Below are 26,547 nucleotides of genomic sequence, written 5' to 3'. Positions count from 1 at the left end.
GCAGCGAGACTCTGCCGGGCCCCGCCCCTCACTCCGCGCTCGGCTTCAGGGCTGTCTTGCGAGGGGGCGGCGGGAAAAGGCTCTGGGGAGAACCTCGCTCGCTGTCCCGCGTTGCTTTTCCTCACGTCGTTTTCCCTTTCCCTTGAGGGGACGGGGAGGTGAAGGGAGCCTGCCTTCCTCCTCGCACGTGGCGAGTCGTCGGTGGAGGTAGAGAAACCACGCACATTTGATATTCATAATAATAATAATAATAATAATAATAATAATAATAGTTTGAAATTTAAGACTCCCCCCCAAGGAAAAGGCACTTTCTTGCCCTGCCTGTGGACCAGGAGGTCGTGGCGGGAGAGGCCTTCAGCAGTGGGGCCCTTATTCGTGCTGCCAGCCTGACCTTCACCCTCTTACATATAGAGAGGAAAGGAGACGAGGAGGTGCAAAGGCTTGTGGGGCAGAAGTAAGCCCCGCTGAGTTCATCAGGGGTGCCAACGTGAATACAGTATGATATTGGGGGGGGGAGGAAGGTAAGCCCCGCCCTGCATAGTTTACCACATTGGCAATGCCCATCAACTGGGGGACTGGCCCCCTCAAATGTTTTATAGGGGGGCTTGAAGCAGTGGCGTAGCGTGGGGGTGCAGGGGGGCCGGGCGCAACATGGGGGGGCGCTCGCACTCGAGTGCTAAAATCCATGAGTTAGGGGGCGCAAATTACTTGCCTTGCCCCGGGTGCTGACAACCCACGCTACGCCACTGGGTGTTCCCACCGCGGCGAAGGTTGGGACCCGTTAAAAATTCCAGGCGGAGGAGCCTGGGAACGTGGGGTTCGGCAGAGCACCAAGAGCGCCTCCCCTATTCGCGGGGGGACCCCTTTTTGGGGCTCCGGAGCGAAGTGGGGTGAGCAGCGCGGTGCAGCGAAGCGATTGCTACTTTCATGGAGGGAAGCCGCACAGCCATCGCCAGAGAGCGCTGACTTTTTCCTGTTGACATTCGGACTCTAAACAAATACCCGTGAGTAAAAACGGAAAATTGGATCAAGAAATTCTTGAATTAGGCACTGAAGCGGGAAGGTTAAAACAGGAAGACCGTCTTCCGCTTTTTGTAAATAGACTGAAGCAAAAACTTTACAATCTAAGAGCCTGGAAAGTTGTTTTAAAGATTGAATTTTCCTGCATCTACAACCAATAAAACCCCCTTGGAAAGCAGGAGAAAAGTGGGGGGGAATTGACTGTTTAAGCCTGCAGGAGAGAGAGTAAACTGGTTTGACTGGGCAAGTGCAAGGGCAGAGGAAGATGGAAGAGGTTGTGATCGCACCCCAAGCAATACAAATGGAGAGATCCAAAGTCCTGCAGGAGCGAATGTTGTTGCATTGGAAGATTGAACTTGGAGTGTACCTGGAAGTGTTTGGAGTTAAGGAAGCTCTTAAATCTGGTGGGACTATGAAACATGTTGACAATTACTTTTTGGACAACCACTTTTTGGATTACAAAGATGATGACAGGGAGTGGGACTGTGGGGAATGGGCTGGCTTGATGAAGGAAAATGGAGATTATCGTTTGAAATCCCCCGGAGACCTACTCCCCAAGGAGAAAGGGAAGAAATTAAGAAAGAAACCAACAAAAGGCAAGGAAGAGTGCAACTACAAACAAGAACAAGAAAATCTGCAGAAGGGGCATAGAAGAGACTTAAGGGCCTCGGATATAAGATCACCAGATTGATAGACTGGATGGAATGTATAGAAAGGACTGACATAACCCGAAACCAGGAAGAAGGGACGTTGGATAACAACTGGGGGGGAAATTCTTTTTTTGTTTTTGAAATTAGTGTAATATTAATGAAATATTAGGGAAAATGCTGGAAAGGAATTAATTGGCTTTAGTAGAAAGGATTTAAGGAGTTATGTATAAATATGGTTTAAACTTTGAATTTTAAGGCTTTTAAGGTAAGATAAGGTTAAATACATTAAGGTAAATTGAATAACAGAATATGGTAAAAGACGGAAAGGATATGTTGAATTAATTAATAAGATAGATTGTTAAGATAAATTATTTAAATAAAAATTGAGAAATATGGGAAGAATTTGCTGGAACAACGAATTAAGTCAGAATACAAAAAGGGAGGTGCGAGGAGGTCTAAGAAACAAGCAAATGAAAAGATGTAATATGGGATGTGTATTTTTCTTTTTCCCCCTTTTTTCTTTTTTCCTTTTAAAAACTTTTTCTTTTCTTTTTTTCTGTTGTATTTTTCTGTTCTTTATTGTATTTATGTATTTTTGAAACTTTGAATAAATATTATTTAAAAAAAAATCCGATAGATTCTGAACCACCTGAAAAAGTCTCCTTCTGCTGTTTTCTGCAGGTGCAATGGAGGCGGCAAAGAAGACCCTCTTCGCCGTCGCCATTGCCACTTGGTAGGCTCGGCGTTGAGCTCTAGCCCGTGTCCGGTCTGATTCACAATGAGTTTTCCGCCACCGGCGCTCTAGCCGTCTCATCAATTGTTTCATCACCCTCAGCTCCGGGGGAAACCACGGGGCTGTTCGGGCTCCATGCAATCGGAGAGAGCGCTTCGGAGCCAGACAGTCCATAGCCCTGGTTAACTCCGCATTCCAGTGTGCCACCAGGGAATCTGCTGAAAGGCCATTAACTTGGGATAAAACATCCCCTACCACTCTCTGGAAGCCAATTGGATCCATTCAGTGGTGGGGGCGGACCATCCGAATCAGTCCCACCTCCCTGCAGAGGGGAAGGGTTGCGGAGAAGTCCAGTTGCACCAGGAAGTGATCTGACCATGGCACTTCTTATGTTTCGCTTTTAGTTAATGTCAGATCACCAACACCCGTAGAGGTAAACACCAAGTCTAAGGCATGTCCGCGGCTATGAGTTGGGCCAAACCTATTCAGGGACAGCCCCATGGAGGCCGTGCTTTCCACGAAGTCCCGAGCGGCCCCTTGTAAGGTCGTGTCGGCATGGATGTTAAAATCCCCCAGGACAACCAAGCTAGGTGTCTCCAGGAGCATATCCGCCACAACCTGAAGCAGCTCGGGCCGGGAATCCTTGGTGCAGCGGGGAGGTCGGTACACCAAAAGGAATCCTGTACTGCCCCTATTGCCCAACTTCCAGAACATGCACTCAGAGAACTGGATCTTCCCAATAGGACGCCTGGTGCAGACTAATGACTTCCTAAAAATCACTGCAAACCCCCCCCCCCCGCCCACATGACCTGGGTTGCTGTGCGTAAGAGAAACCTGGTGGGCAAGCAGCGGCAAGGACAGGCCCATCTGCTTCATCCAACCAGGTCTCTGTCACACATGCCAAGTCAAATCCGCCATCCACAATCAGGTCGTGGATGGCAGAGGTTTTATTCATCATTGACCTGGCATTGCACAGCAACACTTTCAGGTCATGTGGATTTCCCTTGCTGATTACTGTATCCTTCTGGTCAGGACCAGACCTGGAGGCAGGGATAGTCCTCCAACAACGACTAAACCTGCCTCCTTGGTAATGACATGGTCTGGTCTTAGCATAACTCCTCCTCCTGCCCGTGATCACTGAGATTGGGTGTCCCAATACATTCCCCCCTTTGGAACCTGCCCCACTCAATCTATTGGCTGAGGCCCACTCCCAGGCAGCCATGACCCTTCCCCTTAAAAAGCAAAATACAAACTATATAATAACTTAACAGAATAACAACAACAACAACAACAACAACAACAACAATAATAAAACCAAAGCAAGAAACAATAGCGCTCAAATTAAACTACTCCCCACCCTGACTAAATGCTTATCCCACCCCAAGCAAAAATAAATTAATGAAATAATATAATATTATAAAAAACAACAACCACCATTTAAAGTGCTGCAAATTAAAAGCACTTAAAACATTTAAAACCATTTTGTCCCTTGCTGCAGGTAGCTGCTCAGGCCTCTAAACGGTAGTGGTAAGTGCAGGCCCCGCCCCCTAGGCCAGATGGAATTGGCAGGAGAGGGAGGGGTCCTCCCAGCACTCACGCAAGCAGCAACAGCAGCAGTCATGATGATGATGATGATGATGATGATGATGATACAGTGGTACCTCGGTTTACAAACTTAATCTTTTCCAGAAGAGGACTGTTCTTAAATCAAGGTACCACTGTAGTAATAGTAATAATTTTTATTTCTACCCTGCCCATCTGGCTGGGTTGCCCCAGCTACTCTGGGCGGCTTCCAACACTCATATAATCATGAAACATAAATAATAATAATCTGATCCCATATATAAAGAACATTAACTTTAAAATGAACAACTTCCACAAAATTGTGGAAACCTTTTGTGAAAAGTGTATTTTTGAGGTTTGATGGCTCATAACACCACTTTTGTGTGGAGTAATACCATACAATTATATAGCAATGGAAAGATAATTTAATGAAGGATGTAATGCGATGACTTTTATGAAGGAGTATTTATTAGAACAGCAGTCATAAAGAAAAAACGTGAAACCTTTGGTAACCATTGGTAACCTTTAGCTTCAATTACAGCCTTACAACGCCTTCACTTGAAGTGAACCAAGTCTTTAGTTCTGCAACTGTAATAATGGGAAACCAAGACTCAATTATGGCCTCTGTTAATTGAGCTTTATTGCTGGGTTACTTCTATAATAATAATAATAATAATAATAATTTATTATTTGTACCCTGCCCATCTGGCTGGGCTTCCCCAGCCACTCTGGGTGGCTTCCAAAAAAATATTAAAATCATCTAATACATCAAACATGTATAACAAGTTTCTTTAGTCGGCTCCATAGATTTCTGATTGGGTTGAATTGTGGGCTATTCCCAGGCCATTCCAAAGCACCTTTTGCACACAGCAGCAACATGACACGGAGCTGAATCCTGTTGAAATAGAATATATTTCAAGCATATATATTGCAAGCATATGAAGCATATATATAAATGCTTCAGTATCTGGGAAAAGATCACCTGCGGAACACTTCAGTTTGGGCTCAAGTATTTCTTTTATGCATTTTTCCGCATTTATATTCCCATTAATGACGCAAATTCTGCTCACACCTTTTGCTGCCATACAACCCCAGATCATCGCACTGTCTGGGTGTTTCACAGTCGGTGTAATGCAAGTAGGATGTAAATCTTCTCTGATTCTTCTCCTCGCATATTTCATGCCATCACTACCAAGCAAGGAGATTTGGGTTTCATCGCTCCAAATAACACTGTCCCATTGTTCCGCTGTACAGTTAACATGGGTTTCATCTTTTCAACCTTTGCTGGAGAGATAACAATGGCTTTTTCCTTAGAATTCTAACATTTAGACCAGACTTGCACTCAACTTCCCATTACATTGCACCATATAGTCTTGTATACACCCAGATGATTTTCTTCTGTCATGTAGGCACAGTCTCTCCGTTCTTCAATGGCCAGCTTTGGTTTAGTTTTCCCCAATTTTTCATCTAATTTCTTCATAACTGTAGCCTTGTTCACTTAATAGTACAATTTTACATCACTTTCTGGGTGACCAGTCAACTCTTTGTGCCATTTCTTTAATTTGATTATGTTTTTCAACCTCACTAAATGACCAACTTGATAGCAATCACATAAGACACTGACAAAAGTCAACCTAAGCAAGTTGTGCTTCTTTTTTCTCGTTATTTGGCTATAAGGTTTGATATAATATGAACAAACTTAGTTTGATTGCATTGTTGATTGCATTCTTGATCAAATTATATTTCCATTGATATATAAATTTATAATATTACTCCAAAAGAAGAACTACACTTTTCCCCCACAATTTTGACCACTACTTTATATCAAACAAAGCAACATTCAACAACACATCAGAATCTCATAATAAATATGTTGGTTAATGACAAACAATACAGGTAATGAACACACACCCAGCTCCCTTCAGTTCTTCTCCATTTATTCCTGAGGCTCTAATCCCTTTTTGTCTCCAATGCAGATTGTGATGAAACGGAAATCGAGAACAAAGGTGACCACGACAAAATGCCCAGAGAAGAGAAGCCACGCAAAAATATGGAGTGTGGAGAAAGCTGTAGTCAGAGCTCCCATTCCACTTGCCATCAACAAAATATCATTGGAAAGAAACTCCATCAGTGCATGGAATGTGGAAAGAGGTTCAGGAAGAGCTCCATTCTCACTTACCATCAAAGAATTCATACAGGGGAGAAACCATATCAGTGTGTGGAATGTGGAAAGAGCTTCACTCACAGCTCCAATCTCACTTCCCATCAAAGAATTCATACAGGGGAGAAACCCTATCAGTGTGTGGAATGTGGAAAGAGTTTCAGGCAGAGAGTCAGTCTCACTTCCCATCAAATAATTCATACAGGGGAGAAACCCTATCAGTGTGTGGAATGTGGAAAGAGCTTCACATGTAGCTCCTCTCTCACTTCCCATCACAGAATTCATACAGGGGAGCAACCGTATCAGTGCATGGAATGTGGAAAGAGCTTCAGTCGCAGCTCCCATCTCACTTCTCATCACAGAATTCATACAGGGGAGAAACCCTATCAGTGTGTGGAATGTGGAAAGAGCTTCAGGAAATGCTCCTCTCTATCTTCCCATCAAAAAATTCATACAGAGGTGAAACCCTATCAGTGTGTGGAATGTGGAAAGACCTTCAGTCAGAGCTCCTATCTCACTTCCCATCACAGAATTCATACAGGGGAGAAACCCTATCAGTGTGTGGAATGTGGAAAGAGCTTCAGGAACAGTGCCCATCTCACTTCCCATCAAAAAATTCATACAGGGGAGAAACCCTATCAGTGTGTGGAATGTGGAAAGAGCTTCAGGAACAGTGCCCATCTCACTTCGCATCAAAGAATTCATACAGGGGAGAAACCCTATCAGTGTGTGGAATGTGGAAAGAGCTTCCATCAGAGCTCCAAACTCACTTCCCATCAAAGAATTCATACAGGGGAGAAACCCTATCAGTGTGTGGAATGTGGAAAGAGCTTCGCTCGTAGCTCCTCTCTCACTTATCATCAAATAATTCATACAGGGGAGAAACCCTATCAGTGTGGGGAATGTGGAAAGAGCTTCAGAAATAGCTCCGATCTCACTAAGCATCAGAGAATTCATACAGGGGAGAAACCATATCAGTGTGTGGAATGTGGAAAGAGCTTCAGTCAGAGCTCCACTCTCACTTTCCATCAAAGAATTCATACAGGGGAGAAACCCTATCAGTGTGTGGAATGTGGAAAGAGCTTCCGTCAGCGCTCCACTCTCACTTCCCATCACAAAATTCATACAGGGGAGAAACCCTATCAGTGTGTGGAATGTGGAAAGAGCTTCACTGTTAGCTCTAAACTCACTTCCCATCAAAGAATCCATACAAAGGTCGGAAAAACCAGTATACAGCTTTAGGAGCCAGGCAAATCCACAGCTTTTTAACCGGACCTTTTTCTTATTGACATCTAATACTATTTTAACATAAGAAGAAGAAGAGTTTGGATTTGATATCCCGCCTTTCACTCCCTTTAAGGAGTCTCAAAGCGGCTAACATTCTCCTTTCCCTTCCTCCCCCACAACAAACACTCTGTGAGGTGAGTGGGGCTGAGAGACTTCACAGAAGTGTGACTGGCCCAAGGTCACCCAGCAGCTGCATGTGGAGGAGCGGAGACGCGAACCCGGTTCCCCAGATTAGGAGTCTACCGCTCTTAACCACTACACCACACTGGCTCTCAACATGTGATGTTTTGTGTTATTGTGTTGCGTTTTGATGTTCTAAGCATTCTGAGACGTGTGGGTGTAGGGAATACGGCCAACTCCTAAATGCCAAGGGGTCTTTGTCCCCCCCTATTAAATATTGGAGGAGGCCACCCCCCAGGTTTTCTTTGTGTGTTTTTTCAAATGCCACCTTTTTTTCTTCCACTACTTGCCATACAATTTCGCTTTCAATTTGCCCTTTTAAGAAATGACGTAGGAATTCGCAGACTTTTGGGATTTGGATTTGGAACAGGATGAATTTAAAATCGTGACTGCCTTTAGACTTGGAAGAGGAGGGAAGAAAGAGAAGTATAGAATAAGAGACTGTTTGATTACCCTCCGAACTAAAAAAGAGAGAGATAAAATTTTGGGTTGGCATTATCAGAATCCTTTGGAAGTACTACAGTCAAGAGTGGAGATTTTTAAAGACATCCCGAAAGACATCCCTTTTGGATCTTAGGTCCAATTACAGTGATTTGGTTGCCCTGCTGAGAAAGAACAAAATTAACCTTAGGTGGGAATTTCCCCAAGGCCTATCCTTCAGTTTCAAAGGAAGGAAAATAAAAATAAAATCAGTAGAAGATAAAGCTAATTTTTTGAATAATTACGAAGAAGATCTGCAGAAGGGGTCTGGAAAAGAGTCAAGAGCATCGGATAGAAGATCACCTGATAGAGGACCAGAACAAAAAGCATTGGACAGAAGATCACCAAAAAAAGGAATACTGGACATAACCAAACTACCCTTCGGACTGGACAATCCAGTGATATCAACAGAAGAAGAGCAAGCATTGGGTGTAGTTGGAGGAAAATCAGAGTAATCACATCATGGCATTGCAAATATTAAGTTGGAATATTAATGGACTGAATTCCCCCGAAAAAAGGCGCAGAGTCATTCATTTATTGAAAAAGGAACAATTGGACTTGATTTGTCTACAAGAAACACACGTGACAAGGCTACATAGGAAAATACTGAGTAATAAAAGATTGGGCCATGAATTTATTTCATCAGAAAAAGTTAAAAAAAGAGGAGTAGTACTTTATGCAAAGGAGAGCCTATCACCGAAACTTATATTTAAAGATGATCAAGGAAGATTTGTTGCAATTGAAATTCAATCACAAGGAGATAAATTTTTGATAGTAAGGCATCTATGCACCAAATGAAGGGAAATCGGAATTTTTAAAGAAGTTGCATGAGACTCTGTTGGATTAGAATCATAAAATCATAGAGTTGGAAGAGACCACAAGGGCCATCGAGTCCAACCCCCTGCCAAGCAGGAAACACCATCATAGCACTCCTGACATATGGTTGTCAAGCCTCTGCTTAAAGACCTCCAAAGAAGGAGACTCCACCACACTCCTTGGCAGCAGCAAATTCCACTGTCAAACAGCTCTTACTGTCAGGAAGTTCTTCCTAATGTTGAGGTGGAATCTTCTTTCTTGTAGTTTGGATCCATTGCTCCGTGTCCGCTTCTCTGGAGCAGCAGAAAACAACCTTTCTCCCTCCTCTATGTGACATCCTTTTATATATTTGAACATGGCTATCATATCACCCCTTAACCTCCTCTTCTCCAGGCTAAACATGCCCAGCTCCCTTAGCCGTTCCTCATAAGGCATCGTTTCCAGGCCTTTGACCTTTTTGGTTGCCCTCCTCTGGACACGTTCCAGTTTGTCAGTGTCCTTCTTGAACTGTGGTGCCCAGAACTGGACACAGTACTCCAGGTGAGGTCTGACCAGAGCAGAATACAGTGGCACTATTACTTCCCTTGATCTAGATGCTATACTCCTATTGATGCAGCCCAGAATTGCATTGGCTTTTTTAGCTGCCGCGTCACACTGTTGGCTCATGTCAAGTTTGTGGTCAACCAAGACTCCTAGATCCTTTTCACATGTACTACTCTCAAGCCAGGTGTCACCCATCTTGTATTTGTGCCTCTCATTTCTTTTGCCCAAGTGCAATACTTTACATTTCTCCCTGTTAAAATTCATCTTGTTTGTTTTGGCCCAGTTCTCCAATCTGTCAAGGTCATTTTGAAGTGTGATCCTGTCCTCTGGGGTGTTAGCCACCCCTCCCAGTTTGGTGTCATCTGCAAATTAGATCAGGATGCCCTTGAGTCCATCATCCAAGTCGTTGATAAAGATGTTGAATAAGACCGGGCCCAAGACAGAACCTTGTGGCACCCCACTAGTCACTCTTCTCCAGGATGAAGAGGAACCATTGATGAGCACCCACTGCGTTCATGTAGCCTACCTTGATTTCAGCAAGGAATTTGACAAGGTGCCTCATGATATTCTTGTAAAGAAGCTGGTAAAATGCGGTCTTGACTATGCTACCACTCAGTGGATTTGTAACTGGCTGACTGACCGAACCCAAAGGGTGCTCATCAATGGTTCCTCTTCATCCTGGAGAAGAGTGACTAGTGGGGTGCCAGTCACTCTTCTCCAGGATGAAGGATTACATGGACTACAATATAATTTTGATGGGGGACATGAATGGAGTGGTATCTACAACAGGTAGTTACTAAGGATGGTAGACTACCAAAAACTTTTTTTGATATGACTGACAATATGGATTTAGTGGACACACGGAGAATGAAGAACCCTTTGGGAATAGAGGGAACTTTCTTCTCTGAGGCCAAAATGACATCGACAAGAATTGACCAAATTTGTGCAACTAGAGGGCTGGCTCCGAAGATTAGAAAAGTGGAAATCTGCCCTAAAACTTGCTCCGACCATAATGCTGTGAAGATGGAAATGAAACTAACACCAAATGGTTCCTTTAGATGGAGGATGAACGACACTTTGTTTAGGAATGAAGAAGTGACTAAGAAGGCCCAAAAAACCCTGAGAGATTATTTCGAGATAAATATGAACACCACTGTTGAAAAAAGAGTAATCTGGGACGCAAGCAAAGCGGTTATGAGTGGATTTCTGATGCAACAGAATGCAATTAAGAAGAGAGTCCAAAATGAGAAAAAAGATAAAATTCTGGAGAAAATAAAGGAAGGAGAAAAGAAATTGAGAATGAAACCAAAGTCGCAGGAGATCCTGAAAGAGATAAAGTTATATCAAGTACAATATATGAAAATGATGAATCAGGAAATAGAATGGAAGATTAAACAGATGAGACAAAAGACATTTGAATCGGCAAATAAATGCGGAAAACTGCTGGCTTGGCAAATGAAAAAAAAGACAAAAACTTAATATTATTACAAATTTGGAAGTGGAAGGAAAGAATATACAGAATCCAGCGGAGATCAGAAAGTGCTTCCAGAGGTACTTTAAACAACTATATACACAGGAGATGCAGAAAGAAATGGACATTGACCGTTTTTTGAAAATAAATGGATTATAAAAAATCTCTCAAGAAAATAAGTTAATGTTGAATTATAAAATAACAGATCAGGAGGTAGAAGGGGCCATTCAGAACATGCAATTAGGTAAATCCCCAGGACCGGATGGTTTGACTTCAAGATATTATAGATCCTTGAAAGAATGGTTAGTACAACCTTTAAAGGAAGTCTGTAATGAAATATTGGAAGGGAAAAGGGCACCAGAGTCGTGGAAGGAAGCTTATATTACACTTATACCGAAAATAGAGTCTGAGAAGACACAGCTTAAGAATTACTGCCCCATATCTTTGCTTAATGTGGATTATAAAATTTTTGCAGATATTTTGGCTAAAAGACTAAAAAAGGTGTTAGTAGAAGAAATTCATAAAGATCAAGGGGGCTTTCTTCCGGGCAGACACTTGTCTGACAATACGAGGAACATAATTAACATTTTAGAGAAACTACAAGTGAATATTAATACTAAAGCAGTTCTGATATTTGTGGACGCGGAGAAAGCCTTCAACAATATTTCTTGGAGTTTCATGAGGAAAAACTTACAAGGGATGGGGGTTGGTCAAGGGTTTGGAAATGGTATAGGTGCAATTTACTCAGAACAAAAGGCTAAATTAATTGTGAATAATGTAGTGACGGAAGAATTTAAGATAGAAAAAGGAACACGACAAGGTTGCCCAATCTCTCCAGTGCTTTTTATATCGGTCCTGGAGGTCCTTCTAAACATGATTAGAAGGGACCAATTGGTTAAAGGTATACAAGTCGGAGCTAAACAGTACAAATTGAAAGCATTTGCTGATGATTTGGTACTGACATTACAGGAGCCAGAATCTAGTACTAAAAGAGTACTGGAACTAATTCAAGAATTTGGTCATGTAGCGGGTTTTAAGTTGAACAAAATGAAAACTAAGGTGTTAGAGAAAAACCTAACAGTGATTGAGAGAGAGAGGTTTCAGAAGGAGACAGGATTAACATTGGTTAAGAAAGTGAAATACCTAGGGGTCAATATGACTGCCAAGAATGTGAACTTGTTTAAGGATAACTATGAAAAATGTTGGATGGAAGTGAAAAAGGACTTAGAAATATGGTCCAATCTGAAGCTATCATTGCTGGGCCGAATTGCTGCGATAAAAATGAATGTACTGCCTAGGATGCTGTTTTTGTTTCAAACATTGCAAATTCTGGATAAAATGGATTGTTTCAAGAAGTGGCAGAGAGATATTTCTAGATTTGTCTGGCAAGGCAAGAAACCTCGAATAAAATTTAAGATACTAACTGATGCTAAAGAAAGAGGTGGATTTGCCCTGCCAGACCTTAAACTTTATTATGAATCAGCCGCTTTTTGCTGGCTGAGAGAATGGTTGCTTCTTGAAAACACTGATGTGCTGGATCTAGAAGGTTTTAACAACGTATTTGGGTGGCATGCATATTTGTGGTATGATAAGGTCAAAGCACATAAAGCATTTAAAAATCATATTGTCAGAAAAGCACTGTTTAACGTCTGGATAAGATATAAGGACTTGCTCGAAAATAAAACCCCAAGGTGGTTGTCACCAATGGAAGCGAAGGCTCAGAAAAAGCTCAATATGGAGGCCAAATGGCCAAAATATTGGGAAATTCTGGAACAAGAGGGAGATAGATTAAAACTACAGAGTTTTGAAAAACTAAAAAATAGAGTGTGGGATTGGCTCCATTATTATCAAATAATGGAGGTATATAATCTGGACAAAAAAATTGGCTTCCAGGTGGAAAAATCAAAATTGGAAATACAGCTGTTAGACCCCAAAAGTAAGAACTTGTCAAGAATGTGTAACTTGCTGTTGAAATGGAACACTCAGGATGAAACAGTGAAATCAGCTATGATTAAATGGGCACAAGATGTTGGACATAATATTATGATGGCTGACTGGGAACAGTTATGGACCACAGGTATGAAATTTACGGCATGCAATGCCTTAAGAGAGAATATAATGAAAATGATATACAGGTGGTACATGACACCAGTCAAGCTTGCAAAAATTTACCATTTGCCCGATAATAAGTGCTGGAAATGTAAAGAGACTGAAGGCACATTCACCTTTGGTGGACATGCGCAAGGATTAAGACTTTCTGGGAAATGATCTACAATGAAATGAAAAAGGTATTTAAATATACTTTTCTGAAGAAACCAGAGGCCTTCCTCCTGGGCATGGTTGGCCAACTGGTGCCAAAGAAGGATAGAACTTTCTTTATGTACGCTACAACAGCAGCAAGAATACTTATTACAAAGTACTGGAAGACACAAGATCTACCCACCCAGGAAGAATGGCAGATGAAGTTGATGGACCTTATGGAACTGGCGGAAATCCGAGACCAGGGAGAAGAGTCGGTGGAGGAAGATTGGAAGAAATTTAAAGATTATTTACAGAAACATTGTAAAATTAAGGAATGTTAGAAGGAGGCTGGAATGAAGTTATATGGCTTTAGCAGAAATATTATAAAGGATTAAGTAAAAATAGATTGTTAAAGGAGGAAAGGTAAAGTTACATTATATTAAGATAAATTATAGGATAAAAATTGGGAAAGATAGAAAGGATTTGCTGAAATAGCTAACTGAACTAGAATACAAAAAAGGGAGGTGCGAGGAGCTCAAGGAAACAAGTAAGCGAAAGATAAGTTACGGGAAGGTTCGTTGTGTTTCTTAATTGTTTCTGTTTTTCTGTTTTTTTATAACCTTCCCCCCCCCCTATTCTCTTCTTTTTTTATTGTGATGTGTTGTTAAGTTTTTGTTTAACTTGGAATTATCTCTTTCTCTTTTTGTAACATTTAAAACTTTAATAAATATTATTATTATTTTTAAAAAGAAATTTTTAAAAACCGCACAAAGGTCATGAGGAAAACAAAATACAAGAAGATACAAACATGGACAGGTCCCATCTTTGCGGGCAAAATGGAAAAGTTGCTTAAAGGAGGCTTTCCCAAACTTGGGTCCCCAGCAGCTCCCGGACTACAGTTCCCATCATCCCTCCCCATTGGTCCTGCTAACTAGAGATGATGGGAGTTGTAGTCCAAAAACAGCTGGAGACCCAAATTTGCTTTAAAGGGAAAGTAGGCTGGCCCTGTGACACCCTCTGCTGGCCAAAAGCACTGCCCCAGAATCTGAACCACCCCCAGTACTCCTAATTGGAATTAATAGAGCACAAAACTGAAGTTCGATCAGCACTTCAACCTCTAGGGAGCTTCTAGGTGCTTTCTGCACCACCTAGAGTACCCACAGAATTGTGGCTTCTACTGGCAACACACACAGGAGAACAAATGAAAGACAAACACAATGAGCAAGAAAAAACCTGGAAAGGGCCATACCAAATGGACATCCAGTGTGAAGAGGTCACTTTCCCCACTGCTGAACAATGCCACAGGTAGAGGTGATGAAATGCTAGAAGTGTTCTCCGGGGCAAGGGGAGCTGCTGAGAAATTGAACTACGGGCGCAAAATATTACTTTTTTTTTAAAGTCACTGCCATTATAGGCATTGCCATTCTAATGGTGTGCATGCACCATGTGATTGATAGTGCAAGACGGGCCTTACCTGGCCCCCACCAATATTTTATTCAAGTCGGCACAACTGGTCAGGTGATTTACAAATTAAATAAATACATAAATCACCTTCCTTTGCACATGTTCCAGCTTGCCAAGATCCTCATTTATGCTTTTTAAAATGTGTTTGCCCATCATCTGAAGATTTTACAATATAAGCCAAAGAAATCTCTCCATTTTTATTCTTTTCTTTTTTGGATGGAGTTATACACTTTGTGGATCAGGGAACTGCTGTGGAAATTGTGTATTTTGATTTCAGTAAGGCTTTTGACAAAGTCCTCTGTGATATTTATGTGAGGAAGCTGGTAAAATGAGGCTGAATGAGGTAACTCTTAGGTGGATTTGACTGACCAAACCCAAAGAGGACTCCTTCATGGGTCCTCCTCATCCTGGGGAAAAGTGACATGTGCTGCAGGGTTCTGTCCTGGGCCCATTGTTGTTCAACGTCTTGATAAGTGACTTGGATGAAGGAACTGAGGGGATGCTCCTCACATTTGCACATGACATGAAACGGATCATAATGGCATCCTCTCTCTTCCTCAGCAACAGACAGGGAGACAAAGAACAGTGCAAAAGCACAGCAGAGTGGAAGAGATAAGACTGACTTCTGTTCTTACACTTTCCAAGCCTAGGAAAGTAAACAGGGGCATGTGACATACTAGCCACATATCCAGCAACGGGAGGAGTGAATTGCTAACTCACCACACATGATTGCAGGTGATATAAGGGGAAAAAACCTCCTCCTTTTTCCTTATGGGGTACCCAAGGGCCCATAAAGAGTCTTTTTGTAGGTTCTCTATTGGTAGGAGAAAATAACAGAGACCAACCAGAGAACATTGAGAAGCAAAGCAGCCAGTAAGCCTCTTCTTTATTAACTGTTGTAAGAGGGTGCTCCCCCACATGCAGGAGAGAGGAGGGGGACCCCGAGCCATGCATGCAAGCCCTTAATAGAGACTTTTTAAATTGCCTGCCCTGGAGTCCAAGACCACCCCCAGAAACATCATACATACATCACAGAAAAGGCAGTCTACAACAGAAATCTGAGTGCATTGTTTTTACCTTGAGAAATATTTGAGGTGACTGAAAGAGTGAAATATGGCTTTAGGACTTTTCCTGTGGGTTTTGGACATGTGGTTTATATATCTATATATGTGTTTGCTTGGTACATTTAGATTTATATTTACTAAAAAATTTAATAGCAATTCCCCCCTTTGGGGCTATATTTTTTTCTAAAAAATTGTTGGCCCACAAATAATAACTTGGTATGTTGCCGAATTCAAACGGAGTCCAATTAGAATTTATATAGCCCCATGGTTCTCCGACGCATGGTTCCGGCCCCACCTGGTGGTGGCGGTTGGCCTGGTCCTTGTCCGCATCTTTGGCCTGGCATAGTTGGTGCTGAGACTGGAGCTCCTGGAGCCAATCTGTCACCGTGGGGACTGCAGATGCTGGCAGCACGTCCAGGAACAAACGCGGATGGTAACCGTAAGTGGCCTGGAACAGGGTCTGCTGGGTGGAGCCGTTCACCGCGTTGTTGTAAGCGAACTCCTCCAATGCCAAGTGGTCAACCCAGTCTGGAGGTACTCCAGGTTCCGGTGGTCGGTTCTCACTTCCACCAGTTGTCTTGCCCCCTCAGGATAATGTCCCCTTGTGGTGATGATAGGTTCTTGCGGTTCCGGAGTGCTGCCAATTCCCGAACTGCTGCCACCTTCCCGGAATCCCATCTGCACCCCATCAGGGGAGAGCTGGTGATCAAGGAAGTCCACTGACTGCTGGTGGAACTTTCACTTGCTGAGCTTAGCATACAGGCATTGCTCCCGCAAGCGCGGCAACATGGACCGGACATGACCCTCGTGGCGAGCTGGGTCGTGGGAGTAAATCAGAATGTCACCTAGGTACACCACCAAGTACTTGTCTAGCAAGTCCTGGAACACATGGTTGATGTACCGTTGGAACACGGCAGGTGCATTGCACAACTCGAAAGGCATTACCAGGTATTCAAACTGCCCATACCGGGTCCCAAATGCTGTCTTCCACTCATCCCCGGCTCGGATCCAAATCAAATTGTAGGCCCTCCGAAGGTCCATCTTGGTGAACATCTGCGCCCCTTGCACCCGTTCCAGCAACTCCGCAATAAGGGGCAAGGGATACCGGTCTGGGGTGGTAATCTTATTCAGGGCCCGGTAATCATGGCAGGGACAAAGTTCCCTACATTTCTTAACGAAGAGTACTAGAGCGGCGGTGGGTGTGATAGAGGGCCGAATGAACCCGCCCTCCAGGTTCTTGCGAAGGAAGTCCTGCAAGGCTTAGTGCACCAGAACCATGAGGTGTTGCAATTCCACCGGTGAGGGCCCATCATGCGATGTCTGGGACCCCTGGGCCATCGGGGAAGAGGCGAGGCCGCGCTGCCCCAAGTTGCATTTTCTCCTCCAGCGACATGGCTGTGGCTGTGGAACTGCTGGGAAGGACCGGAGCCTGGAGCCGGGAGTGCTGGCGGCCCTGAGCCTGGCGATGGTCCTACAACCGATCGTCTATCTGCAGTCTCCGTTGAATGAGGGCGTCCAGCATGGTGGGGCGATCCATCATGGCCAGCTGGTCCAGTATCTCATCCGAAAGCCCCTCAAGATACTGGTCCTGAAGGGTGGAGTCATTCCAGGACAAGTCCTGTGCCAACAGCTGAAATTCTGTGGCGTAGGCGGCCACTATGGACTTGTCCTGTTTCAACCGCCGAATCGCCCGATTGGCTTGACTCCACTTCTGAGGGTTGCCGAACGTGGTTTCCAGATGGTTGCAAAACGCTGTATAGTCTGTCAGCAAGGGAGAGTCTTGCCGGAGCAGCGGCAATGCCCACTTGGCCACCCGGTCCTTCAGCAAGCTGATCAGGAAGTGCAACTTGGTGTGGTCATCGGGGAAATTCCGGGCTCGACCCTGAATATACAGCTTAGTCTGGGCAAGAAACATGGGAAAGCTGGCTGGGGACCCATTGAATTTCTCCGGCAGGGCCACTGGGTACTTGTCAGAAGCTGGGGTGTCGGCACCAGGAGCTGGTAAGGCATCCAAACACAGCTGAAGCGCTGTAACTGCATTGCTCAGCTGCTGAACAGTGTGGGTCAAGACCTGGTTTTCCTGAGCCAATGCCACCAGCGCAGCCACCTGGTCAGCCATGGCTTCTGGTTCCTCCTGAACGCACCCCAACGAAGGGGGAGTGCGGATGTGGCGGGAGCAAACTGTGCTGGTCCCGTGGGTTACCCAAGAGGCTAGGTCCAAGTCCGGTCCGTGATCAAAGGTGCAACGTGGAGGCAGTCCGTAGTAGCTGAAGCTGGGTGCAGGGCAGGGAGTTGGGTGAAGTTAGGAACAGGTTTGCAAGCAGGTAGCCAGGGTGGGTCAGGAGCTCAGGCAAGAACTAGCAACCAACAATGTTGCTTCTGCAACTTGGAACTGGGGCTGGCCGGCTTTTTTCTGCCCTGAGGCATAGGGTGGCCCCGATCCTCTGGTGACTCGCCTCTCTAACCCTGAGCCTCTGCAGCTCAGGAGAGGCTGGAGGGTTACCGGACCCAGAGGCAACCTCAGCTTTCTCTGACGGGGCTGAGAGTGGAGCACCTGCAGGCAATGGGTCCTCCATCACCTCAGGAGCCAGAGCAGACTCAGCTGGTGCCTGCACCTGAGGATCCAGCACAGGTGAGGACCCTTCAGGCTCATGCCCCAGCCCCGGCTCAGCTGGTTCTGGAGGCGGGGAATCCTGTGCAGGCTGGGATCCCTCAGGTTCAGCATCCAAGTCCGAATCCCAGGCCATCACACTTTGTCAACAATGTGCAACTGTGGTAGTCCCCAATTTGGACTTAGCAGACATTTGGTCTTTATGAATGAACTGATTTATTGGGACTTCCGTCTATATTATTGCACTTTATGTGTTGTTTATGTGCAAGATAAACATTTGATATTGTGATAAGAATAGATAGAAGAGTATTGTTTATGTGAATGCACAGCCGGTTACGTCTTGTGTGTTTGTCCATTCCAGGAACAGCATTCCTGACCCAGATGTTCACAGGAAGTCCCTAAGATGATTCCCCTTTCAAACAGGATACGTGAACCTAGGCCAGTAGAGTCCTCCTCTCCGGCAGACGGACAACCCCTTCTTGTTCTTTTTATTAATGATTTTTATTGAAATTTACAATCACCAACCAACCCCCACCACCAAAACATCACATCTTATTACATGTATCCTACTTTGTGTTTCATAGATCCACTAGCTTCCGTCCTTCCCTTCCACCAGTTTTCCTATTCCATTCTATAGTTTACAGATTCTTTAATTATAAATTATACCATGACATGAGATTTATTTCAATCCTGCCAATGTTTTCATATTTGTACAATTCTCACTTATATAAACCATAAATTTACTCCATTCTTTTTGGTACTTTGTCTCCTCCTGATTGCGAATTCTGTGTGTCAATTTCGCCATCTCAGCATACTCAACCAACTTTATCTGCCCTTCTCTTATCGTCGGCATCTCCTGTTGCTTCCACTTTAGAGCTATCAGAACTCTGGCTGCAGTTGTTGCATATAAATATAATCTTTGATCTATCTTTTTAATCCCTTCTCCCACCAAACCTAGCAAAAATTCTTCCGGCTTTTTGGGAAAACTGTACTTAAACATCTTTTTTAACTCATTGTAAACTGCATCCAATAAAACTCTTTTATTTTATTGCAAGACCACCACATATGATAGAAGTCGCCGTCTTTTTCCTTGCACTTCCAGCAGGTTTGACTACTTGTTCTATACATTTTTGCCCATTTTTGCCAATTTGGTGGGAGTGAGATACCAACGATAAACCATCTTCATAACATTTTCTTTTAAGGCAGAACAAGCAGTGAATTTTATGCTCTCATTCCAGAGTTTGGCCCATACATCATATTCTTTGTTATGTCCTAAATCAATGGCACATTTTATCATAGCCTCTTTTATAAATTCATCTTTTGTGTTCCATTCTAGTAAGAGATTGTACATTTTTGATAATAGCTTGGATTTACTTTCTAAAATATCTATTTGAAATTTCAATTTTTTTTATCCTCAAATCCTATTTTTTTAATCCTCTTTAAAGACATCATTGACTTGATGGTATTGCAACCATCTGTCAATTTTTCAGCAATACACTCATAGGGCTTTAATTTCCAACCTTTTTTCGGCCTTCATCAAAATTTCCTCATATGTGGTCCCTCTCCCTAGTATGTTCAGTTTTTTAACTGTTAATATATCAATTGGTGACAGCCACCACGGTGTTTTCCTTTCCAACAAATTCTTGTTTCTTTCCCAGACTTCAAATAAGGCACCTCTTATCACATGATTTGTAAACCCCTTATGCACTTTTGCCTTACCACACCAAAGATAAGACTGCCATCCAAATGTATTGTTGAACCCCTCCAAATCTAACAAGTCTAGGTTCTCCTGAGTTATCCAGTCCTTTGTCCAGCATAAACATGCCGCTTCATAGTAGAGTTTCAGAACAGGTACTGCGAACCCCCCCTCTTTCCTTCTTATCTGTCAATATTTTAAATTTAATTCTTGGTCTTTTCCCTTGCCATGTAAAACGCGCAAGAGTTTTTTGCCACTCTTTGAATTGTCTTAAACCTCTTATTATCGGAATTGTCTGGAACAAAAACAACATTTTCGGTAGTAGATTCATTTTGATCGCAGGCATTCTTCCCGTCATTGATAACTTTAATATGTCCCGTATTTCTAATTCTCTTTTAAACTCCTTCCAGACTGGTTGATAATTGTCATTAAGAAGATTTATATTCTTTGCCGTCATCCAAATTCCCAGATACTTCCCCTTCTCCAAAGCCCCTCCCACCCCCACTTCCCCATCGGGTTGATGTTTTAGGGTCCGAATGTTCCAAGGAAAAAGTCAGTGTTCTCCGCTAATGGCTTGCGGCTTCACTCCACAGATGCAGGAGTACTCTCAGCACCGCGCTGCACCCCGTCCCCGTTCCGAAGCCTTTAAAAAGGCTCCTTCACGCATTGGGGGGGCGCAAATGGTGCCCGCCGAGTCACTACGCTCACAGGCTTCTGCGCCTTTGATTTTAAGGGTCCCCGCATCGCCGCAGCGGCAAGACCCAGTCTCTGCAGAGCCGATTCCCTCCGGAGCTCGGAGGGAATCCGCCATTAAATGATGGCGCCAACCCAGAAGTCCGGAACTCTAACTTGTCTTTCCCATCAGACATAACCCTCCAGAAAAGAGCCAAGGTCAGTCACACGCTCAAAGTCAGAGTCAGAGTCTGTCAAGGTCAGTCACACTCTCAGAGACTAAGCTTGTTTTGAAATGGAAAGTTCCTTTAATCCAGCTGCAGTTGCAGCAAATTCAAAGTTCCTCTAGGGGGACACAATGTTAGCAACAGTCAATAATGTTTTTAAAGTCACTTACTTTCCATTTCATCCCCCAGTCTCTAAAGGACAACGTTTTTTGTTTCAATTTGTTTGTTAAATGATACTTTAAAATCAGGAGAAACCAGTCAGTAAAATTGTATCTTAATTGTATCTTCAAACGCAGAGTTAACTGTTGCAAGGAAGAAGTACTTTCAGCGACAACACACGTCCCAAAGCAATATTATTTACAGTTCACAGCAACCGGTCTCAGGGGTTTGAGCAGTGGATTTAGCTGCTTTCTCTCTCTCTTTTTACAGGGAAAAACTGTTCAAATCTTTCCCCCCTCCTCCCCCTGCATCAGAGGGGGGCTGATGCTTGTTTGATGTTCGGATTGTAAACTTTAAAGACGTCCTTTGAAATTCCTGCTTACAGATTCATTGCTTTACTTCTTTACAAAAACGGGAGGCAGACTTCCTGTTTATACCTCTCCGCCTTCGCTGCCAAATCTTTGAAGTCAGTTCCTTTAATTGCCAAATTAACCTACTCACAGATCGTTGATCTTGGTGCCAATTTTCAAGGAAGAAGGCAGCGCTCTCCGGCAATGGCTTCGCGGCTTCGCTCCACGGAACGAGCAGACGACTCACAGCACAGCGCCACTTCCCCGCTCAGCTCCGGAACCCAAAACTGGGCTCCTTTGCCGATTGGGGGGGGGCGCAAAAAGATGCCCGCCGAGTCCCACGGCCACAGGCTTCACCCGCCTGTGGTTTTTAAAGGTCCCCGCTGCGCCGTAGCGGTAAGAACCCCAGTTTCCGCGGAGCCAGTCCCCTCCGTTTAAGGAGAATCAGCCATTTTCCGATGGCGCCACCCCGGAAGTAGGAACGGTTTGGATTCTTAGATCACAGACTGCAGTTTCTTGTAGATGGACTTCTGGCAAGCGATGGGCTGCACCTCACAACAGTTGGGAGGAATGTTTTTGCCAAAAATCTCAGAAACCTCATCAGGAGGGCTTTAAACTGACTAATGTGGGGGAGGGAGACACTGCTCCTGAAGGTAGGAGTCTATCAATTGATGAAGATAATCATCCAAATGTCATAGACCAAATGGAGCAAACAGCACGCAGACCTAGTGGTGGGAGGAAAAAATCCTTAAATAAGAGACACGGGGGAATGATTAATGGACTTCAATGTCTGTACACTAATGCGCAAAGCATGGGAAATAAACAAGATGAGCTTGAGCTCTTGGTACAGCAAACTAAATATGACATAATAGGCATCACTGAAACCTGGTGGGATAAGTCCCACGATTGGAATGTAATAATGGAGGGATACAATCTATTTCAGAGAAACAGACCAGACAAGAAAGGAGAAGCCTGGAGAAAAGGAGGTTAAGGGGTGATATGATAGCCATGTTCAAATATATAAAAGGATGTCACATAGAGGAGGGAGAAAGGTTGTTTTCTGCTGCTCCAGAGAAGCGGACACGGAGCAATGGATCCAAACAACAAGAAAGAAGATTCCACCTCAACATTAGGAAGAACTTCCTGACAGTAAGAGCTGTTTGACAGTGGAATTTGCTGCCAAGGAGTGTGGTGGAGTCTCCTTCTTTGGAGGTCTTTAAGCAACCATATGTCAGGAGTGCTCTGATGGTGTATCCTGCTTGGCAGGGGGTTGGACTCCATGGCCCTTGTGGTCTCTTCCAACTCTATGATTCCATGATTCTATCCTTGGAGCTAAAATTCAGTACCCGCTGCCTTGAGGGACATCTAAGAGCAGTTGGGCAGGGGAAAGGTTTCCCTTGGGAGGTGGTGGACTCTCCTTCCTTGGAGGTTTCTAAGCAGAGATCAGACGGCCATCTGCCATGGATGCTGTTGTGACGTGGGGTTTGTGATTTCAGCTCTCTTGACATAATATGCTGGAGACAGTTCTCTAGTAACACTTCTTTATTAAAGCAACAAGACTGAGACTTGAGGAGGGGAGAGCTACATTTATAGGGACAGGGAACAAGCTAGAAAGGATACATTTTGGAGGGAACAATATCAGGCAATCACAGTCCTGCCTTTTGGAGGCAACCAATAAGACAGAGGATCCAAATACAGCAGCTTAAATGAACCAATAGTAGCTGTACCCTCTGGAACCAAAAGGCAGTCACTTTACCCTAATGCAAATACAGAGAATAATAATACATATATAAAATCCGTTGACTCAATACACAACAGATGCTTTAGCTGAGATTCCTGCATAGCTAGGGATTGTAGTAGTAGTGATGATGATGATAATAATAATAATAATAATAATAATAATAATAATAATAATAATATATTATTTATACCCTGCACATCAGGGCTGCCTGTTTCGGGAACTAGACCCAGCCCCCTCTTGCTTCGGGTTGGACTAGATGACCCTGGGATCCCCTCCTCTCTCTCCACTCCTGAATTCCAGGAGGAGCTTCCTTGCCTCCTGCAAAGCCCTTTTCCCTGCAGGCTCTTCCTCTGGTTTCTGGCCAAGGGAGGGAGATGCTCAGAGTCCAGCCAAGAGCCTCGCGCTCCAAAAGGATATCTGGGCTTGGGCGGAGCCGAGGGGAGCAGTTGCCCCCCACCGAAATCCATAAAAAATAATAAGAATCTGAGAGAGGGCTGAGCTGGAGGGACTCGGCTTGGCAAGGGTTAAAGGGAAGTGAGCTGCCTTCCTAGAGAGGCCAGGAAGCAAGGGGGGCAGGTCCTCCAGAGCCAATCCCCCTCCCTCCCCAGTCCTTTCCTGCTTTGGGGTCTCTCCTGCAAGGGCTGCCTCGCTCTCCCCTCCTGGGATCTGGTGAGTCCATAGCTGTCAACTTTCAGATTTGAAAATAAGGGATCAGCAGCCTCACCTCTCTACCAATCCGGGATAGCAGCAGGAAGCAGCGGGTCCGCAAAAAAAGGGAAGGTTGACAGCTGTGGGTGAGTCTCCTCTCTCTCCCCCCAGAGGGTGCAGTGGGGAGACGGGGGGTGCCTGGGCTGCCGCAGGGGAGGGTGCCTGGGGGGCCTGATCTGCTCCTGCGGGGGGGGACCCCAAGTCAGGGAGGAGGAGGGGGTCCTGCCAGGGAGGGGCCAGGTCTGCAACGCTCTCCTTCCTGCAGATCAGAGGATCCCAAACCCATTGGCCTATCCCCCCCCCCCGTTCAGAAAAAATCTCCCTTCTTTAAACAAAGGAGTCCCTGGGACTTTGACTGTGTGAATTCGCTCAACTTCATTGCACAACAGAGGAAACAGGTGCAAATGGTTTTCCAAAGCTGGACAGGGAGGTGGACACTAGCCCCCCCCAAAAAAACCCACAGGGAGGGAGGAAGGTAAGGTGGGAGAGAAAGGCCAGGAATAAAGAGAGGGATCCCAGCCCAGAGTCTGCCTGCTGCATTGGGGACCAGTTTGTGTTAAGCTATCTAACAGAACAACAACAAAAATCAAGGGAGATGTCTTTGGCCCCGCCCACTTGGCCCTCAGGGGGTTGGCCGGATACATTCCTGGCCCTCAGAAGAGAGAAAAAGAGACCTCACCCCAGGAATCTGTCTGGACAGCGGCAGAGATTGCAGAAAAGGAGACAGAAGCAGGGAGTGGAGGTGGGGTAAGGGTGAGGGTGGGGGTGGGGGGAGCAACTCCTGAGGACCCCCAGGTCAGGACCCCCACTAGAGAAAAGCATCCATTTATCACAAGATACAAATGACTCCCTTGTCATTCGGTTCTGACTTCATGCATTGACTGGGAGGCAGCAGAAACCAGATTGATTTAATCTGACATAAATCCCTTCAGTTGCCTCCACATTCTACACTGCTAGAAGGCTAGAGACTTATGTCTTCTCCTCTTCCTCCTCCTCTTTCTTTTCAGAAAGATATCTCACGGTCTGGGATGCGGTGAAGTCCAGCCCTGGTTCCCAGCAAGACTCATCCATGCTTGCTCAGGGAACCATTTTTCCCCCTGTCCTAAAAATTCTATAAGAGAACAATGTATTTGCTTTGTAGGATTTGCTGCAGCTTCTCATTTAGACGGACAGAACTTGGCAGAAGACCAAAATGTCCCTTCTTGAGAACAGAGACATTTTGGACTTAGAAGGTTTCAATAATGTTTTTGGGTGGCATGCATATTTGTGGTACGACAAGGTTAAAGCACATAAAGCATTTAAAAACCATATTGTCAGGAAAGCATTGTTTAATGTCTGGATAGACAAAGACTTACTGGAAACTAAAACCCCAAGGTGGTTGTCACCAATGGAAGCAAAGGCTCAGAAAAAGCTCAATATGGAGGCCAACTGGCCGAAATATTGGGAAATATTGGAACAAGATGGAGACAAATTGAAATTGCAGAGTTTTGAGAAATTAAAAGATAAGGTGCGAGATTGGCTTCATTATTATCAAATAAGAGAGGCCTATAATTTGGACAAAAAAATTGGCTTCCAGGTGGAAAAATCAAAATTGGAAACAGAATTGTTAGATCCCAAAACTAAGATACTTTCAAGAATGTATAACTTGCTGTTAAAATGGAATACGCAGGATGAAATGGTTAAATCTGCTATGATTAAATGGGCACAAGATATTGGTCATAACATTATGTTTGCTGACTGGGAACAGTTGTGGACCACCTGTATGAAATTTACGGCATGTAATGCCTTAAGAGAGAATATTATGAAAATGATATACAGGTGGTACATGACACCAGTCAAGCTTGCAAAAATATATCATTTGGAAATGTAAAGAAAATGAAGGTACATTCTTTCACCTTTGGTAGACGTGCCCAAAGATTAAGGCTTTCTGGGAGATGATCCATAATGAAATGAAAAAGGTATTTAAATATAGCTTCCTGAAGAAACCAGAGGCCTTTCTCCTGGGCATAATTGGCCAATTGGTGCCAAAGAAGGATAGAACTTTCTTTATGTATGCAACAACAGCAGCAAGAATACTTATTGCAAAGTATTGGAAGGCACAAGATCTACCCACCCTGGAAGAGTGGCAGATGAAGGTAATGGACTATATGGAATTGGCGGAAATAACTGGCAGAATCCGAGACCTGGGAGAAGAGTTGGTGGAAGAAGAGTGGAAGAAATTTAAAGACTATCTGCAGAAATATTGTAAAGTTAATGAATGTTAAAATGATGTTGGATTGAAAATAAGTGGTATTAGCAACAAAGTTAATAAGAATATGCAAAAATGAATTGATAATGGATGGAAATATAGAGTTAAAATAATGTTAAGATATAGAGTTAAGATAAATGAAAGAGGGCAAGGATTTGCTGATTTGATTATGTAAATGGGAATACAAAAAGGGGAGGTGTGAGGAGGTCCAAGAATCAAGCATTTTTTGTTTCGTTTTTTGTATGTTGTATTTTTTATTTTTGTTCTTTCTTTTGTGTATTTTTGTATTTATGTCTCTGTAAAACTCTAATAAATATTTCTTTCTTTTCTTTTTTTTTTTAAAAAAGGTCCCTTCCGATCTCTCAGAGGCTTCCTGAGAACACAGATGGATGTGCAAGACTCAGCTGGCCCTAAAGCAGGAAGAGGCCATGCCAACCAAACTGGGAGCACTGGGGGATTCTG

The 26,547-nt window shown here is 44.0% G+C and overlaps 1 protein-coding gene across 1 annotated transcript in view; it reads left to right on the top strand.

The window, feature by feature from the left end:
• The window catches only part of LOC309369139 (uncharacterized protein), an 83,203-nt gene that overhangs the window by 2,143 nt on the left and 54,513 nt on the right, over window positions 1–26,547 (top strand). The window lies entirely within an intron of this gene.

This window comes from Podarcis melisellensis (assembly GCF_964234715.1).
Source record: "Podarcis melisellensis genome assembly, chromosome: 4".
Taxonomy (NCBI): Eukaryota; Metazoa; Chordata; class Lepidosauria; order Squamata; family Lacertidae; genus Podarcis; species Podarcis melisellensis.
This window is presented reverse-complemented; position numbering and strand designations above follow the sequence as displayed.